Consider the following 13,616-nt stretch of genomic DNA (forward strand, 5'->3'; position numbering starts at 1 on the left):
TACGATGGATCTTGACATACTTTTTTGACAACAATGTGTGGAAATTTTCAAAAACTTCCTCTTTGGCATTGGTGATTGGTTTATAAATTTGAGTATCAGTTATACTAACAGATCTTCTTTTATGTGTATAGGTATTATGCTGTCAATGACAATAGTACACTTTAGGACAGATCTTAAAATGTTATTTTTCACAATAAATGAGATGCTATTCCTCTGCAATTTGCCGTTTCTGTCATAGCACAGCATACATGTCCAATTCAAAATATTCAGTACTAGTTCATTTCAGCTCACAAATGCCTAGGATATTGATCTTTATGCTTTCCATTTAACATTTTATAACTTCTAAGAGAGAAAGACCATCTATGAGATAGATTGATCCAGTGACTGAGGTAATGAAAGTGGGTATGTCAGAGACAGTAAAGTTGGCACAGGATAGAGCAGGCTTCAGGGCTATTGTACATAGTGAGACGCAAGTGACACGATGGCACATAACAATAGCAACAAAAACAACAGCAAGAATTTCTCTAGACTTAGACTTTTTACATTTTGTATTTTGATTACTAGTAGCTTCTTGTAGTTATTTATTCTCATTTTGACTCATATCACCTCAACAAAAGAAGATCCTGATAGACACCATCTATGTTAGTAGACTCTATTTTGAGGAGGCAGTTCTCCCCAGTTTTATTTTGAAAGCCTTTCAACCCGAGGGACTTGTCTTTTAACACTATATCAGATGATGTTTAGGTGCTATTCATACATTTTCTCTAGCCAAGGTTTTCCAACGTAGATCTGCAATCATACTTACTTTGTCTCAGCCTGGAAGTTCTGCTATAACCTTTCCACCATGAATGAAAAGTAGCTATTGAAAAGTACCTCTGGCATGTCTTCTGGTATCACTGCTGTTATTGCATGCTGTTGAGTTGGAACTGATCCATGTTGAACCTCTACTGGGTTTTCAGAGGCAGTAAATTGCACGGTAGGAGACTGTTCATCCATCCTTCGTGGAGCAGTTAATATTTTTGGGATTGCAGCACAGCTACTTACCACTAGGCCATTGTGGTGGTGCTGTTGTATACCATCAAGTCAGAACCAACCCACAGCTGAGCCTCTAGCGGGTTTTGAAAGGAAGTAAATTGCACTAGAGGAGAATGCTCATCCTTCTCCCATGGAGCAGCTGGTGGATTTGAATTAAATGCCTTTGAGATTGCAGCATGGTTTCTTGCCACCAGGCCATGGGAGGACACAGAAACAGTGGAAAGCTTAAACAACTAAAAAACAATGTCCTGTAGTTTTTTGTTACCATGGATAGAATTTTAACTTATAGAATAGCTACATATAATAAGTTGTAAAATTTACTATATTACATATTACAATGGTTTTATATTTTATGGAAGGATTAATTTTAAAGTATTTTTAAACACTATAAACACTAAGTAAACACTATTGTTGCTTTTGTTAAATGCTGTTGATTTGGAACCAACCTGGAGCTAACCCTCTAGTGGGGTTTCAGAGGCAGTAAATCATATGAGAGGAGATTGCATATCCTTCTCCCGAGGAACAGCTGGTGGATTGAAACTATGTGGCTTTGGGATTGCAGGGCAGCTTCTTCCCACTTGCTCTCTTGCTCTCAGTCTCATGATTCCCCCCGTCTCTCTCTCCCCCACCCACACACACACTTTTCTGATCCTCCACATTTCCAAGCATGATAATCCTTTCCAAGGAACAGTCTCTCCTAGAAACAATGTGCAAAACATGAGAGATTAATCTTTGTCATCCTTGCCTCCAAAGAGTAGTCTGACTGCATTTTCTCCAAGACATATCCGTTAGTTCTTTTGGCAGACTATTCAGTATCATTGATTTCACATGCAAGCAAGATTCACATGCAAGCTAAAGATTATCCAAAAACGACTGGAACAGCACATCAGCAGAGAACTGCCAGAAGTCCAGCCTGGGTTTAGAAGGGGTCATGGTACTAGGGATATTGTAGCTAATGTTAGATGGATCTTGGCTGAAAGCAGGTAGTACCAGAGGAATGTCTATCCGTGCTTCATTGATTATGCAAAGGCATTTGACTGTGTGAACCATAACAAACTGTGGCTGACTTTGAGAAGAATGTGAATCCCAGAACACTTGATCGTTTTAATGTGAAACCTATACTTGAACCAAAAGGCAGTAGTCAGAATAGAGCAAGGAAACACTACATGGTTCAAAATTGGGAAGGGTATACTCCAGGGATGTGTCCTGTCTCCATACCTTTTCAACCTGTATGCAGAACAGATTATCCAGGAGGCTGGGCTCTAGGAGGAGAAGTGTGGTGTCAGGACTGGTGGAAGATTCATCAACAATCTGTGTTGGGTAGATGGCACAACCCTGCTTACTGAAACTGAGGAGGACCTGAAGTGCTTGCTGCAGAGGGTCAAGGACTACAGCCTCCTATATGGATTGAGGCTCAATGTCAAGAAGACAAAGATTCTCACCACTGGACCAATTGGCAGCATCAGGATGGGTGGTGAAGAGATTGAGATTGTTCACAGCTTCAGTTTGCTCGGCTCTACAGTCAACACTCTCAGCACCAGTAGCCAGGAAATTAAAAGATGTATTGCGATGGGAAAGTCTGCTGTTAGGGTCCTCTCCAAAGTACTGAAGAGCAACGTTGTCACTCTGGAGACTAAGGTGGGTCTGAAACAGGCCATGGTCTTTACTATCGCTTGTTATGCATCAGAGTGCATCCGAGACAGTGACCAAGGAGGACAGAAGGAGAATTGATGCCTTTGAGCTGTGGTGCTGGAGAATAGTATTGAGAGTACCATGGACTGCTGGTAAAACAAACGGATTCACCCTGGAAAGGGTTAAATCGGGTGGCTCCCTGGAGGCAAGGATTCTGAGGCTCCATCTAACATACTTCGGACATGTTGTAAGGAGGGACCAGTCCTTGGAACACGACATCATGCTTGGTAGGGTGGAGGGACAGTACAGGAGGGGAAGGCCCTCTAAGAGGTGGATTGATTCAGTGACGGGGGTAATCAGGATGGGTGTATCGGAGACAGTGCAATTAGCACAGGACAGAGCAGAGTTTAGGGCTGTTGTACATAGGGTTGCTATGAGTTGTAAGCCACTCGATGGCACATAACAACAAGAAGAAGTTTAATTTTTTCTTCTCTAAAGTACTGAAGAGCAACGATGTCTCTCTTGAGACTAAGGTGCACCTGATACAGGCCATGGTCTTTGTGATCACTTGTTATGCATCAGAGAGTTGGACAATGACTAGGGAGGATAGAAGGAGAATTGATGCCTTTGAGCTTTGGTGTTGGAGAAGAGTATTGAGGGTACCTTGGACTGCTAAGAAAACAGATTCACCCTAGAGAGGGTTAAACCATGATGCTCCTTGGAGGCAAGGATTCTGAGGCTTCGTCTGACATACTTTGGCCATGTTGTAAGGAGAGACCGGTCCTTGGAGAAAGACCTCGTGCTTCGGGGGGTGGAGGACAGGTGCAGGAGGGGATGGCCCTCTAGGAGATGGATTGATTCGGTGACTGGGGTAATCAGGATGGGTATGTCAGAGACAATAAGATTGGCATAGGACAGAACTGAGTTTAGGGCTGTTGTACATAGTGTCGCTATGAGTCGCAAGTGACACAATGGCACACAACAACATCAGATATTCAGCACTCTTCTTCTCCAACACCACAGTTAAAAACCCTCAATTCTTCTTCTGTAATCTTTATTCATTGTCCAGCTCTCCGATGTAAGTAAGTACCTGAAAAGACCATGGCCTGAATCAGGCACACTTTAGTCTTCAAACCGACATAATTGTTTTCAGTATTTTTGTGAGGTTTCTGACAGTGGGCTTGCCTATAAGTAAAAAGATAAGCTGTAATTCTTTTGTATTATACAGTATTTTAAGAAATTATGATTGCATTGCATATACATTACATATTATTGTTGTGCACTGTTACTTTAGAACTGACTTGTAGCTGAGCCTCCAGGGGGTTTTCCGAGGCAGTAAATTGTATTGGACGGGATTGTCATTCCTGCTCCCATGGAGTAGCTGGTGAGTTTAAACTGCATATCTTTGTATAATTTATAAAACATTAAAATTCAGGTACATTTCTTTAAAGTAATCTTGACTCAATTATTATTTTTGAGCTTCTCAAAGATTTATTTACTTGGTAACAGGTTCACCTATATTTTGGTAATGGGTTCGCATAAATAATTGAAAAATATGCTGATTATATGGGATTTGTTATCAGAGCTTTAGCTCTCTGTAAACATAATTACTTTTTACAATAATAGAATATTACAAAAAATTGGAGAGGTTTTGCTAAAGTAAATTTAGTTTGCCAACTGTCAGTGCGAGAATTGTACCTTTTTGCTTAACATAACTTTATGTTCAGTTTTTTCCCTTAAAATTACAACAAAATTCTGCATTTAACATTTGTTTCATAAACTTTGGAAGTGCTTAATGTTGGGTGTGTTGTCAATTTAAAATTGATATTGTTCAAATTAGGGTCATTTAAGAAAACATGAACTTATCCAAGGGCTGAATTTGATGTTAAGACAAATCAATAAATAAAATAAAATTTGTAAGATTATCTCTAGTACTTGAATCAGTATTTGTCTATTAGTGGTTCATTTTAGGAATATCACCCCCTCTTTCTGAAGACAGTTTGTGACACGACTCTATTAGATTTACCCTAATTGTTCCTGACTTCCACCGGGGTTCCAGATGTGGCTTGAGATCTAGGTACCAGCTGACCTCTCGGAGAAACCATGCCAACATAGTCAAAGCAGCTCAACTAGCTAATTAACTGATACAGATGGTATCCTACTTGTGAGTTTTGAGGTGCTGGAGTGATTACTGGGACTCAAAGATCATGTCAACTTAAAACCTTCTCATTCTCATTTCTCCCCCATATGGGAGGTCTTCTTAGAGAATAAGACCAAAAAGGAGAAGAACAGTGTAGAGAAATTGAGATGATGCCATGTTGCCCTGCTCTCAGGTCAGGACCAGGATTCAAGTGAGACAAACATTCAAACTCATTGACCTTAGGTTGGGACTGACTCATAGTTGACCCTCCAGTGGATTTTGGAACGATTTGCCCATCTTTCTGTGGTGAAGCTGCTGGTAAACCCAACCACCAGAGAGGTGTCACCTTTAAGTTAGCAGCACAATTCCCTCCCTATGGACCACCATCATAGCCATGAATACAGGACTGCTTCATTCCATGAATCACACCAAACTAAAGCGAAACAATATATCTGTTGTTTGCCAGTGTCTATTACCAAAGCTGAACTCAATTCTCATTATTACAGTATAATCCTTTTGCTTTTTCTGATATCAGTTTCTCCTTCACTGGTTTATCTCCCTTATTAGTTTAAATGTCAAAATTAATTTAAAAAAAAACCCTTTCATTTTTTAAGACTCATAATAACACACAAGCACTCTAATGTGTCTCACCTGGCTCCCTTGGGCAGGATTAATCACTGCTCCCTCCTTTTGTCTCATATACTTTGTGCATATTAAGTGGAGGTGCCAGTCCCTGGAGAGGGACACCATGCTTGGAAAAGTAGAGGGTCAGCGGAGGAGAGGAAGACCCTTGAAATGGGTGGACACAGTGATTACAACCGTGGGCTTGGGGAGAGTAGAGATTGTGAGGATGATGAAGGATCTGTTAAGGTTTTTATCTGTTGTACTTAAGGTTACTAGGAGTTGAGATAAAACTTCAGTTTATTTATCAGTCACCCTACAAATCAGAATTTACTGTGTGTGGAGCAAATGTCACCTACATATTTATCTTACATGATACTTAACAATTTGTAAGTTCTCCAATGAACAAATGATTGATTTGACCAGAGCCAAGCAGAGTGAACTCACTATATATCTCTAATATATTAAAGGGCAGCTTAGGTAAAGACTTGATACAGTTCTCAACAGTGTTAGCAGACAAAAAAAGTGAAAAGGACTCAGACTTCAGAGTCATATATCAGAAAGACTCTCATAGAGAGGACTACTTCAAAAGGAAGAAACCCATCATTGAGGTTTACTTCAAAAGCATGACAACTCTAGTCTATACTAGGAGAAAAGAAAAAAAGAAAATTTGCCTCTGATGAAATGCCAATATGGAACTTGTCCAAGGACTTCTCTGAACTTGTAACTGTTTCTTAGTAGGGTGGTTAGTATAAAAGCAATAGTAGCATAGAATTCTCACCGGGATATTATTAAAAGCCAGATGTTAAAGAGGGTATGTGAAAGAAACAGTGTTCTAAAGACAAGCCAGCAGTTAGTGGAATCAGTCCTTTATCTGAGAACACCCAACTTAACACAGATAAAAATATGTCACAACAGAGGACGTGGCTCAAGTTAGTTTTCTCAATATTTTTCCAAAGTAATACTATTTAAATATATCTAGGCTTATCCTCCTATTAATAAGACATCCTAACTAGTCTTTGTGACATAGTCTGAAAACATAACTGACTGGCGATGCTGCAGTGGAAACTGAATGTTGACTGTATTCCACTTGTTTTCTCCAGGAACATTCAGCCAAAGGCCTGCTGTCTGCTCTTCTTATTACCCATAGGAATGGTTTTATTTTGCTTAGTTCTCCAGCACTTTTTCTAAGCTGAAGGCTCTATCCTATGCCTAATCAATTCTAGTCTGACAGTTTACTGCTGATTTCTAGTTTGCTATTGTCACAAGAAGAAATTTGAGGTTCAAGATGAAAATGGTCTCCCCTTTAACTTTTGACACAACACTGATTGTGACTCATATTAATTACCTCTTTCTCTCAACCATTGAGTTTAACTACAATTAATGAAGAATTTCTATTAAGATACAAAAATAAAGCCATCAGTCTAGTATAAATGTTTACATATTTAAACTTTGTTTATACAGATGTATTAGGGGAACAATCTGTGACTTCAATTTAGATTCTAAGTCTTAAGAATCTGTGATTTTTTAGAAAATTTGATTCCTCCCCAACTGTTGCTATGTATTCTTTATCTTTTTATTATGATTTTTAATTTTTGTGATAATCAGTTTTCTTGGTGTACTTCATCTACAGTCATTCATTCAAATAGCTTAGCTCAGTAATTGATGCTCAAGTACAAAACATTATCATCGTATTAATTTTTATTACATATGTATTGAATGCCTCACAATGCACAGGGTGATATGCACACACTGGGTGGAGGGGGAGGTGGGTTTGGGAGAGGGGCAGGCATTACGTTTGCTGGAAATAAAGAGCTCACTGAAATAGAAAAGGTGAAAAAATTAACAAAACTCCTAGCTTTTATCCAAGAATTCCCCAAGTTATACTGGAATAGAAAGGGGAGAAGCTCATTTTGGCAGCAGGTTGTAGGATGATAGACTATGATTTGAATATTCTAAATGACTAAGAAATTATAATAGTGTATTTTCCATGATATAGGTTCATCTTTCATTACATCTTCATACAGTTTTATATTCTTTTATCTAATCATTCAATACTCTAGGTGCCATACAGATTATTAGAAAGTATGAACAAATCACAAACAGGCACATTTTATGAGATTATCGCATACCTCACAAATTGTAACAGTTTTGTAAAAATATGGCTGAGTCTTTAAGAGTTTCATTTATGTTGAACTGTAATAAAATGAATTTGACTTATTCTATGGTATTTAATGATGAAGAAACATGTAAATCATGGGAATGTGTACCAATCACATCAGTATATTTCTAGAAATTCATTAGGAAAAATATTTAAAAACCCCAATGTACCAATCAATCTCCTCTCTCTCTTTCATTCCTCTATCAATCTCTCTTCCTCTTTTTCTTTCCCTCTATCCCTTTTGCCCTTTCTCCCTCTCCCTCCTCTACACCAGGACAGGCACTAAGCTGGTGTAGTCTGTAGGGAGTTGTGTTGTTAACCCAAAGTTAACTCTCTGGTATTCAAATCTACCAGTGTATCCCCAAAGGAGAAAAATGGGCAATCACTTCTCAAGCCATTGACAACCTTCCAAAAATTCACTGAAGGGTTGTTCTGATGTGATGACAGTGGCTTAGAGTTATGTATCAGAAAGCTAAATATTTTAAAATTTGAACCTCCCTGGTTGACTGAACCAAGTAGTAAAGAAATTCATTTTGCTAAGTATTTTTCTGTGTGGTGTTAAAGCCATGCTGAATTGTGCTTTTAAAAGATAGGTTGATGTTCTAGCTCTTAAATACCTGTGAATGTGTCCTTTTTTGTAAATTAGAAGTCTTTCTTCTGTTATTAGTTAAATGAAACAAAGTCATATTAGAGAAGAAGAAATCCCTTTTTTCCCCCCCGGTTATCATTTTGTAAAGCAAAGACAGAAACAGAATTTCACACAGAGAGGGGGCAGTGCTGGTGTTATAATGAAGGAAGATGCAATAAGTAGCAAAAGAATGTCAAAGGCCAAACCTTAAGTGGCCAAAACCCAGGCTCTCTGAAGGAATTCACATGACCAAAACCTGAATTGGACTTGTGGCTTCCAGAACTGGAAGACAAACAAATTTACTATTTTTAAAGGCCATCCATTTAGTAATATTTTCTACAGAAGCCCTAGGAAAATAAGACTTAGACTGGAATATGAAAGTAAATGAATAACTTCCTTTGTTTTTATGGGCCATCAAGTCGACTAGGCCTCATCAGGACCATATGGGAAACAGATCAGCACCTTGCTCTCTCCTTCACCGTCCTCAGGATCTCTGCCGAGCTCACGCCCGTTGTTACAGCCACTGTGTCCGACCACCTTGTTGAGTTTTCATCCCCCTCACTAACCCTCTACCCTAGACATGTGACGTTTCTGTATCAACTAGCCCACAAACTGAAAGAAGGATTTTCTTAAATGGAGATGAAACATGAACGAAAAGCAAACCATTTGCTGTCGAGTCAGTTCAGACTGGGAGGAACCGCATGTGCGTGGAGAACTGCATTCCATAAGGTTTCCAAAACCATGTCCTCAAGGAAGTAGATGACCAGCTCTCTCTTTTGAGACACCTCTGGAGAGTTCAAACTTCCAATATGTCTGTAACTAGTTCAGAGCATAACTATTTACAGAGCTAGGGAGTCTCAATAGGAGAAAGGAAAAAAAAAAAAAAATCTAAAACTGCTGCAGAGTCAGTTCCTACTCAGAGCGACCCTCCCTCTGATTTCACAGGCTCTTGGAAAAGGAGATAGGAGTCTTCCTTTCTAGAGAAATATGGAACTTCACTGTGAGTTACCGATATTAAAGACATGTCTACACAAAACCCATTTTAATGTTGTACTAGTTATTTTCTAGCCTATACTTTCTAAGAAGAGAAAGATTTTTTAAAAAAAGAATCAATGGACTGTGAAACAGGACTTGTGGTATTTGCAGGATTTTGTTCAGGCAAAAGCCATTTAAAAGCTATGTGACGGATTTGTGTAATGTGGTGGGATTCAGAGATCTGTATGTATGCGTGGGTGGGGCAGGAGAAAGGAGTTAGTCAGAGTTAAGCCTGGAACTTGTTCGTTCCCAATTGAGAGTTTTTGATCAAACGAACTTTCCGTCTACATTTGATCAATACGAGGCATGAGAGTTTCTATAAGAATAGTATTCTATATTGAAAACCCGTCTTACTATCTTTCCTCATGTTAATAGCAGACTTCATTTGCTTAAAGTGTTTCACAATTTCCTTTGTTTGACAGTGGATTATAAACATTTATCCAGTGCCTAATGTTTCCCAGGCACCAGGAAAGCTGTTGGAAATATCACCCGGTCACATATTAATCCTTGCTCTCAATAAGCTTATCTAATCTATATACAAGGATATGAACACTACATTAGGTCAGATGAGGGGAAGAACTGTTTGAAACGAATATATGATTAGGCATTATATGTATGACAACAATTTGAAGCAAGAAGTGCATTGCAAGAAGGGATGGGGGTTGACGGGGGGTAAATGTGCAAGAATGGGGAAAAAAGGAAAGGCCAATGAGGACATAAAGTAGACATGTATAGACATCTGCCTTTCTCTAGATGTTTGTTGTTGTTATGTCGAGTCGCTTGTGACTCATAGCGACCCTATGTGCAACAGCTCTAAACTCTGCTCTGTCCTGTGCCAATTTCATTGTCTCTGACATACCCATCCTGATTGCCCCAGTCACTGAATCAATCCACCTTCCAGAGGGCCTTCCCCTCCTGCGCTTGCCCTCCACCCTCCCAAGCATGATGTCCTTCTCCAAGGACCGGTCTCAACATGACCAAATTATGTCAGACGAAGTCTCAGAATCCTTGCCTCCAAGGAGTAGCCTGGTTTAACCCTCTCCAAAATGAATCTGTTTGTTTTCTTAGCAGTCCATGGCATCCTCAGCACTCTTCTCCAACACCAAAGCTCAAAAGCATCAATTCTCCTTCTATTCACCCTGGTCATTGTCCAGCTCTCTGATGCATAACAAGTGATTGCAAAGACCATGGCCTGTACCAGACGTGCTTAGTCTCCAGAGACACATCGTTGCTTTTCAGTACTTTAGAGAGGTCCCTAACAGCAGACTTTCCTATGAGTGAAGTTTAGTCATCTAAATAAAAAGAAATTATCACTTCAAAATAAGTGAATTGTTAGCTGGCCTTACAAGGGAAACAGAGAAATGTTAGCTGGGTATTTCACATGTTTGCGAACATTCCACATGGGACAGAATGCTTCTCCAAGCCGGATGTGGAAAGAGTGCTATGTGGGATTATATTCTACGTCATGAAAGATATTATGTGTAAATTGTGGAACAGAAAAGGAATTTTCTTTGTAAATTGTCACCCAAATCACAGAAAAGCTTAAACAATTATTTTTGTTTTCACCCATTGGTGCCAGAGAGTTTAGTCTCTATTTTCCTTAGATACCCTTGAGCTTCTAGTTTTATTAAAAAAAATTAATAACATTCTGAGTTTTTATGAAGGTTTTTGAGCATAGACTTAACCTAAATTGACACGTTAATCCATCACATAATTTCACAAATGTGTAACATTTTTATTTCATAAAATATTTTAACTATTAACTATTTCAAAGTATTTCAGCATGTCTGATATTCCATTGTAGTTTGGTGATATTACTATCATATGGACTTGTTGCAAAATTAGGCTGTAGACGAATTGCATTGGAAAAGTCTGCTGTCAGGGATATCTCCAAAGTACTGAAGAACAATGATATCAGTCTGAAGACCAAAGAGCACCTGATCCAGGCCATAGTCTTTGCAATCACTTGTTATACATCAGAGACCTGAACAATTAATAGGGACGACAGAAAATGAATTGATGCCTTTGAGCTGTGGTGCTGGAGAAAAGTATTGAATATACCACGGACTGTTAATAAAACAAACAGGTTCCTCCTGGAGAGGGTTAAACCAGGATGCTCCTAGGAAGTAAGGATTCTGAAACTTCGTGGACACACTTTGGACATGTTGCAAGGTGGGATCAGTCCTTGGAGAGGGATGTCATGCTTGGAAAAGTGGAGGGACTGCACGAGACAGGAAGACCCTTTATGAGATGGGTTGATTCAGTGACTGGGGTAATGGGGATAGATGTGTCAGAGCTGTAAGATTGGCACAGGATAGAGCAGGGTTTAGGGCTGTTATACATAGGGTCAGCAGACTCAACAGCACATAACAACAAGAAGATATCGACAATGTTTTCTCCTGGGGCTTTCAATTAAAATGACACTTAATTGGAATCTTTGTCAGATGTCAGAAATATGGTGATAAATAGATATTAGATATAATGGTTATCACTTTTTTTAATTGTTTATTGTGTTTAACCTTCAGTTTGTCCTTTGACATTGACAAAGGTGGTATTTACTGGAAGTTGTGCTAGTGCGCCCCCTACCGGTGACTAAAATTAGGCAACTAGGCAAGGGTCCCTGACTTCGGGCAAAATAAAACTATGTTCTCTCCCTAAATGATCATCTAGATGGAATTATTTAAAGAGAATAGTTACTATCTTAACATAATGTGTTAAAATTATGGAATTGATTTGATGAATGACATGCTTTACAATTTCATCTTTGCTCCTTTCATTTCCCTTCTGTACATCACTGCATTGCTGCAGCATTCCAGCAGAGGGCCATACTTGGTGACTGACAGCTGCGCTCAAACCAAGTCATCCCAGCTCTCAGCATTCATTCCAATTTAGATGCTTTCTAACAAGGCGAGAAAATAATCCGAGAAACTGACTAAATACTTCACCTGCTTTGAACTTACCTAATACGGTTTGTAAAGTTTTGTTTACATTTAGATTTGTGTCTTAGAAGAGCCTAATATGAGAAGGAGGAGTTAAAGAAATAGATTTCTACTTTTTCAGTCCACAGGGTTTATTATAAAAACAATCATAGGGCATTTAGAAAAGATTAAAATTAAAGCCTCCAATACTTTACTGCAATTAATTTGAAAGGTGCACTGTTTTTGCTTTTGCTTCTAACAAGACAAATCCACATGAGAAATGAAAAAATGTTAACGGTGGTTAATATAAAACTCATGTCATTTTATTTGTCAGAGAAATACAGAATGACATTAATGAAAAAGCTATAAAATAAATATTACAGGAGTACAGAGTAGGTATTTGGTTAGATTGATCTTAGAAGGTTTGGCCTACTTTATCTAAATTAAATGCAACCCCCCGAAGGTATTTTGAACACATGCAGCACTTTAAAAAAACTACAGGTATCTATTTTTACTTCCTTCAAATCCTTAATCCAGTTTTTGTAAAATGTTACATTTTTAATATTGTGCTCTTTAGAAACACTCTGTCATAGATAATAATATAGAATTAGGACAGGTAGCAGAGCATGTGTAAATGATAAAAATGAAGATTAATGAAAGATACTTTAGGAATAAACAGTCATACATTTCTGGAAGGAATTTTGTTGCTGCATCTTACTTAATCTGCTAATATTTGGAGGTTAAATGTTGTACTATTGCAAAGAGAAGGAGTGGATTCTTGCTTGACCATGTTCTCAGGTGACACAGAGTAGTACATGCCTGCTGGGTGGAAGACTGTCTGCTTGACTTACAGAGGACTCATAAATTGGAATTCATGATCTGATTTTATCAACACACCGAAAACAGATCCATGTTTTTGAGACAGACTCATTAACCAAACCCCTGAGGCAGATGTATGAAAACATAATGCCAATTTGTTCATCCACAATAAAAAATCCGATTGTCACAGGAACTGAAATACTTGCACTAGATCGTGTAATTTTCTCCCTGTAGGCAGAATCACTTGAAAGGCCAAATTATAATCAGAAGGTTCCTTGGTGATCATGGGCTTTAATGCCTCATTAGAGATAGTTTTAATCTTTGTTCATTTAAAATAGCAATGGAAATGAAATTTTATGATACCAAAAACCCTGCAGATCAGTCAAATGTAATTATGTTGTGCCTTCATTCTCTATTCAAAGCAATATTATGAAATACCAAAAGTCAACAATAAAATGGATTGCTACATTTTTAGCATTAATTATTATATAGAAATGGAAGCGAAAAAATTAAAAATACATGCCAGATAGGATGACTCTCAGAAGATACGAAATACTGACTGCATCCAGTTATATCTGTTGTTGTTGTTATGTGCCGCGGAGTCGCCTGCGACTCATAGCGACCCTA

Source organism: Elephantulus edwardii, unplaced genomic scaffold (genome assembly GCF_000299155.1).
Source record: "Elephantulus edwardii isolate Elephantulus edwardi_28Jun2011 unplaced genomic scaffold, EleEdw1.0 scaffold00128, whole genome shotgun sequence".
Lineage (NCBI taxonomy): Eukaryota > Metazoa > Chordata > Mammalia > Macroscelidea > Macroscelididae > Elephantulus > Elephantulus edwardii.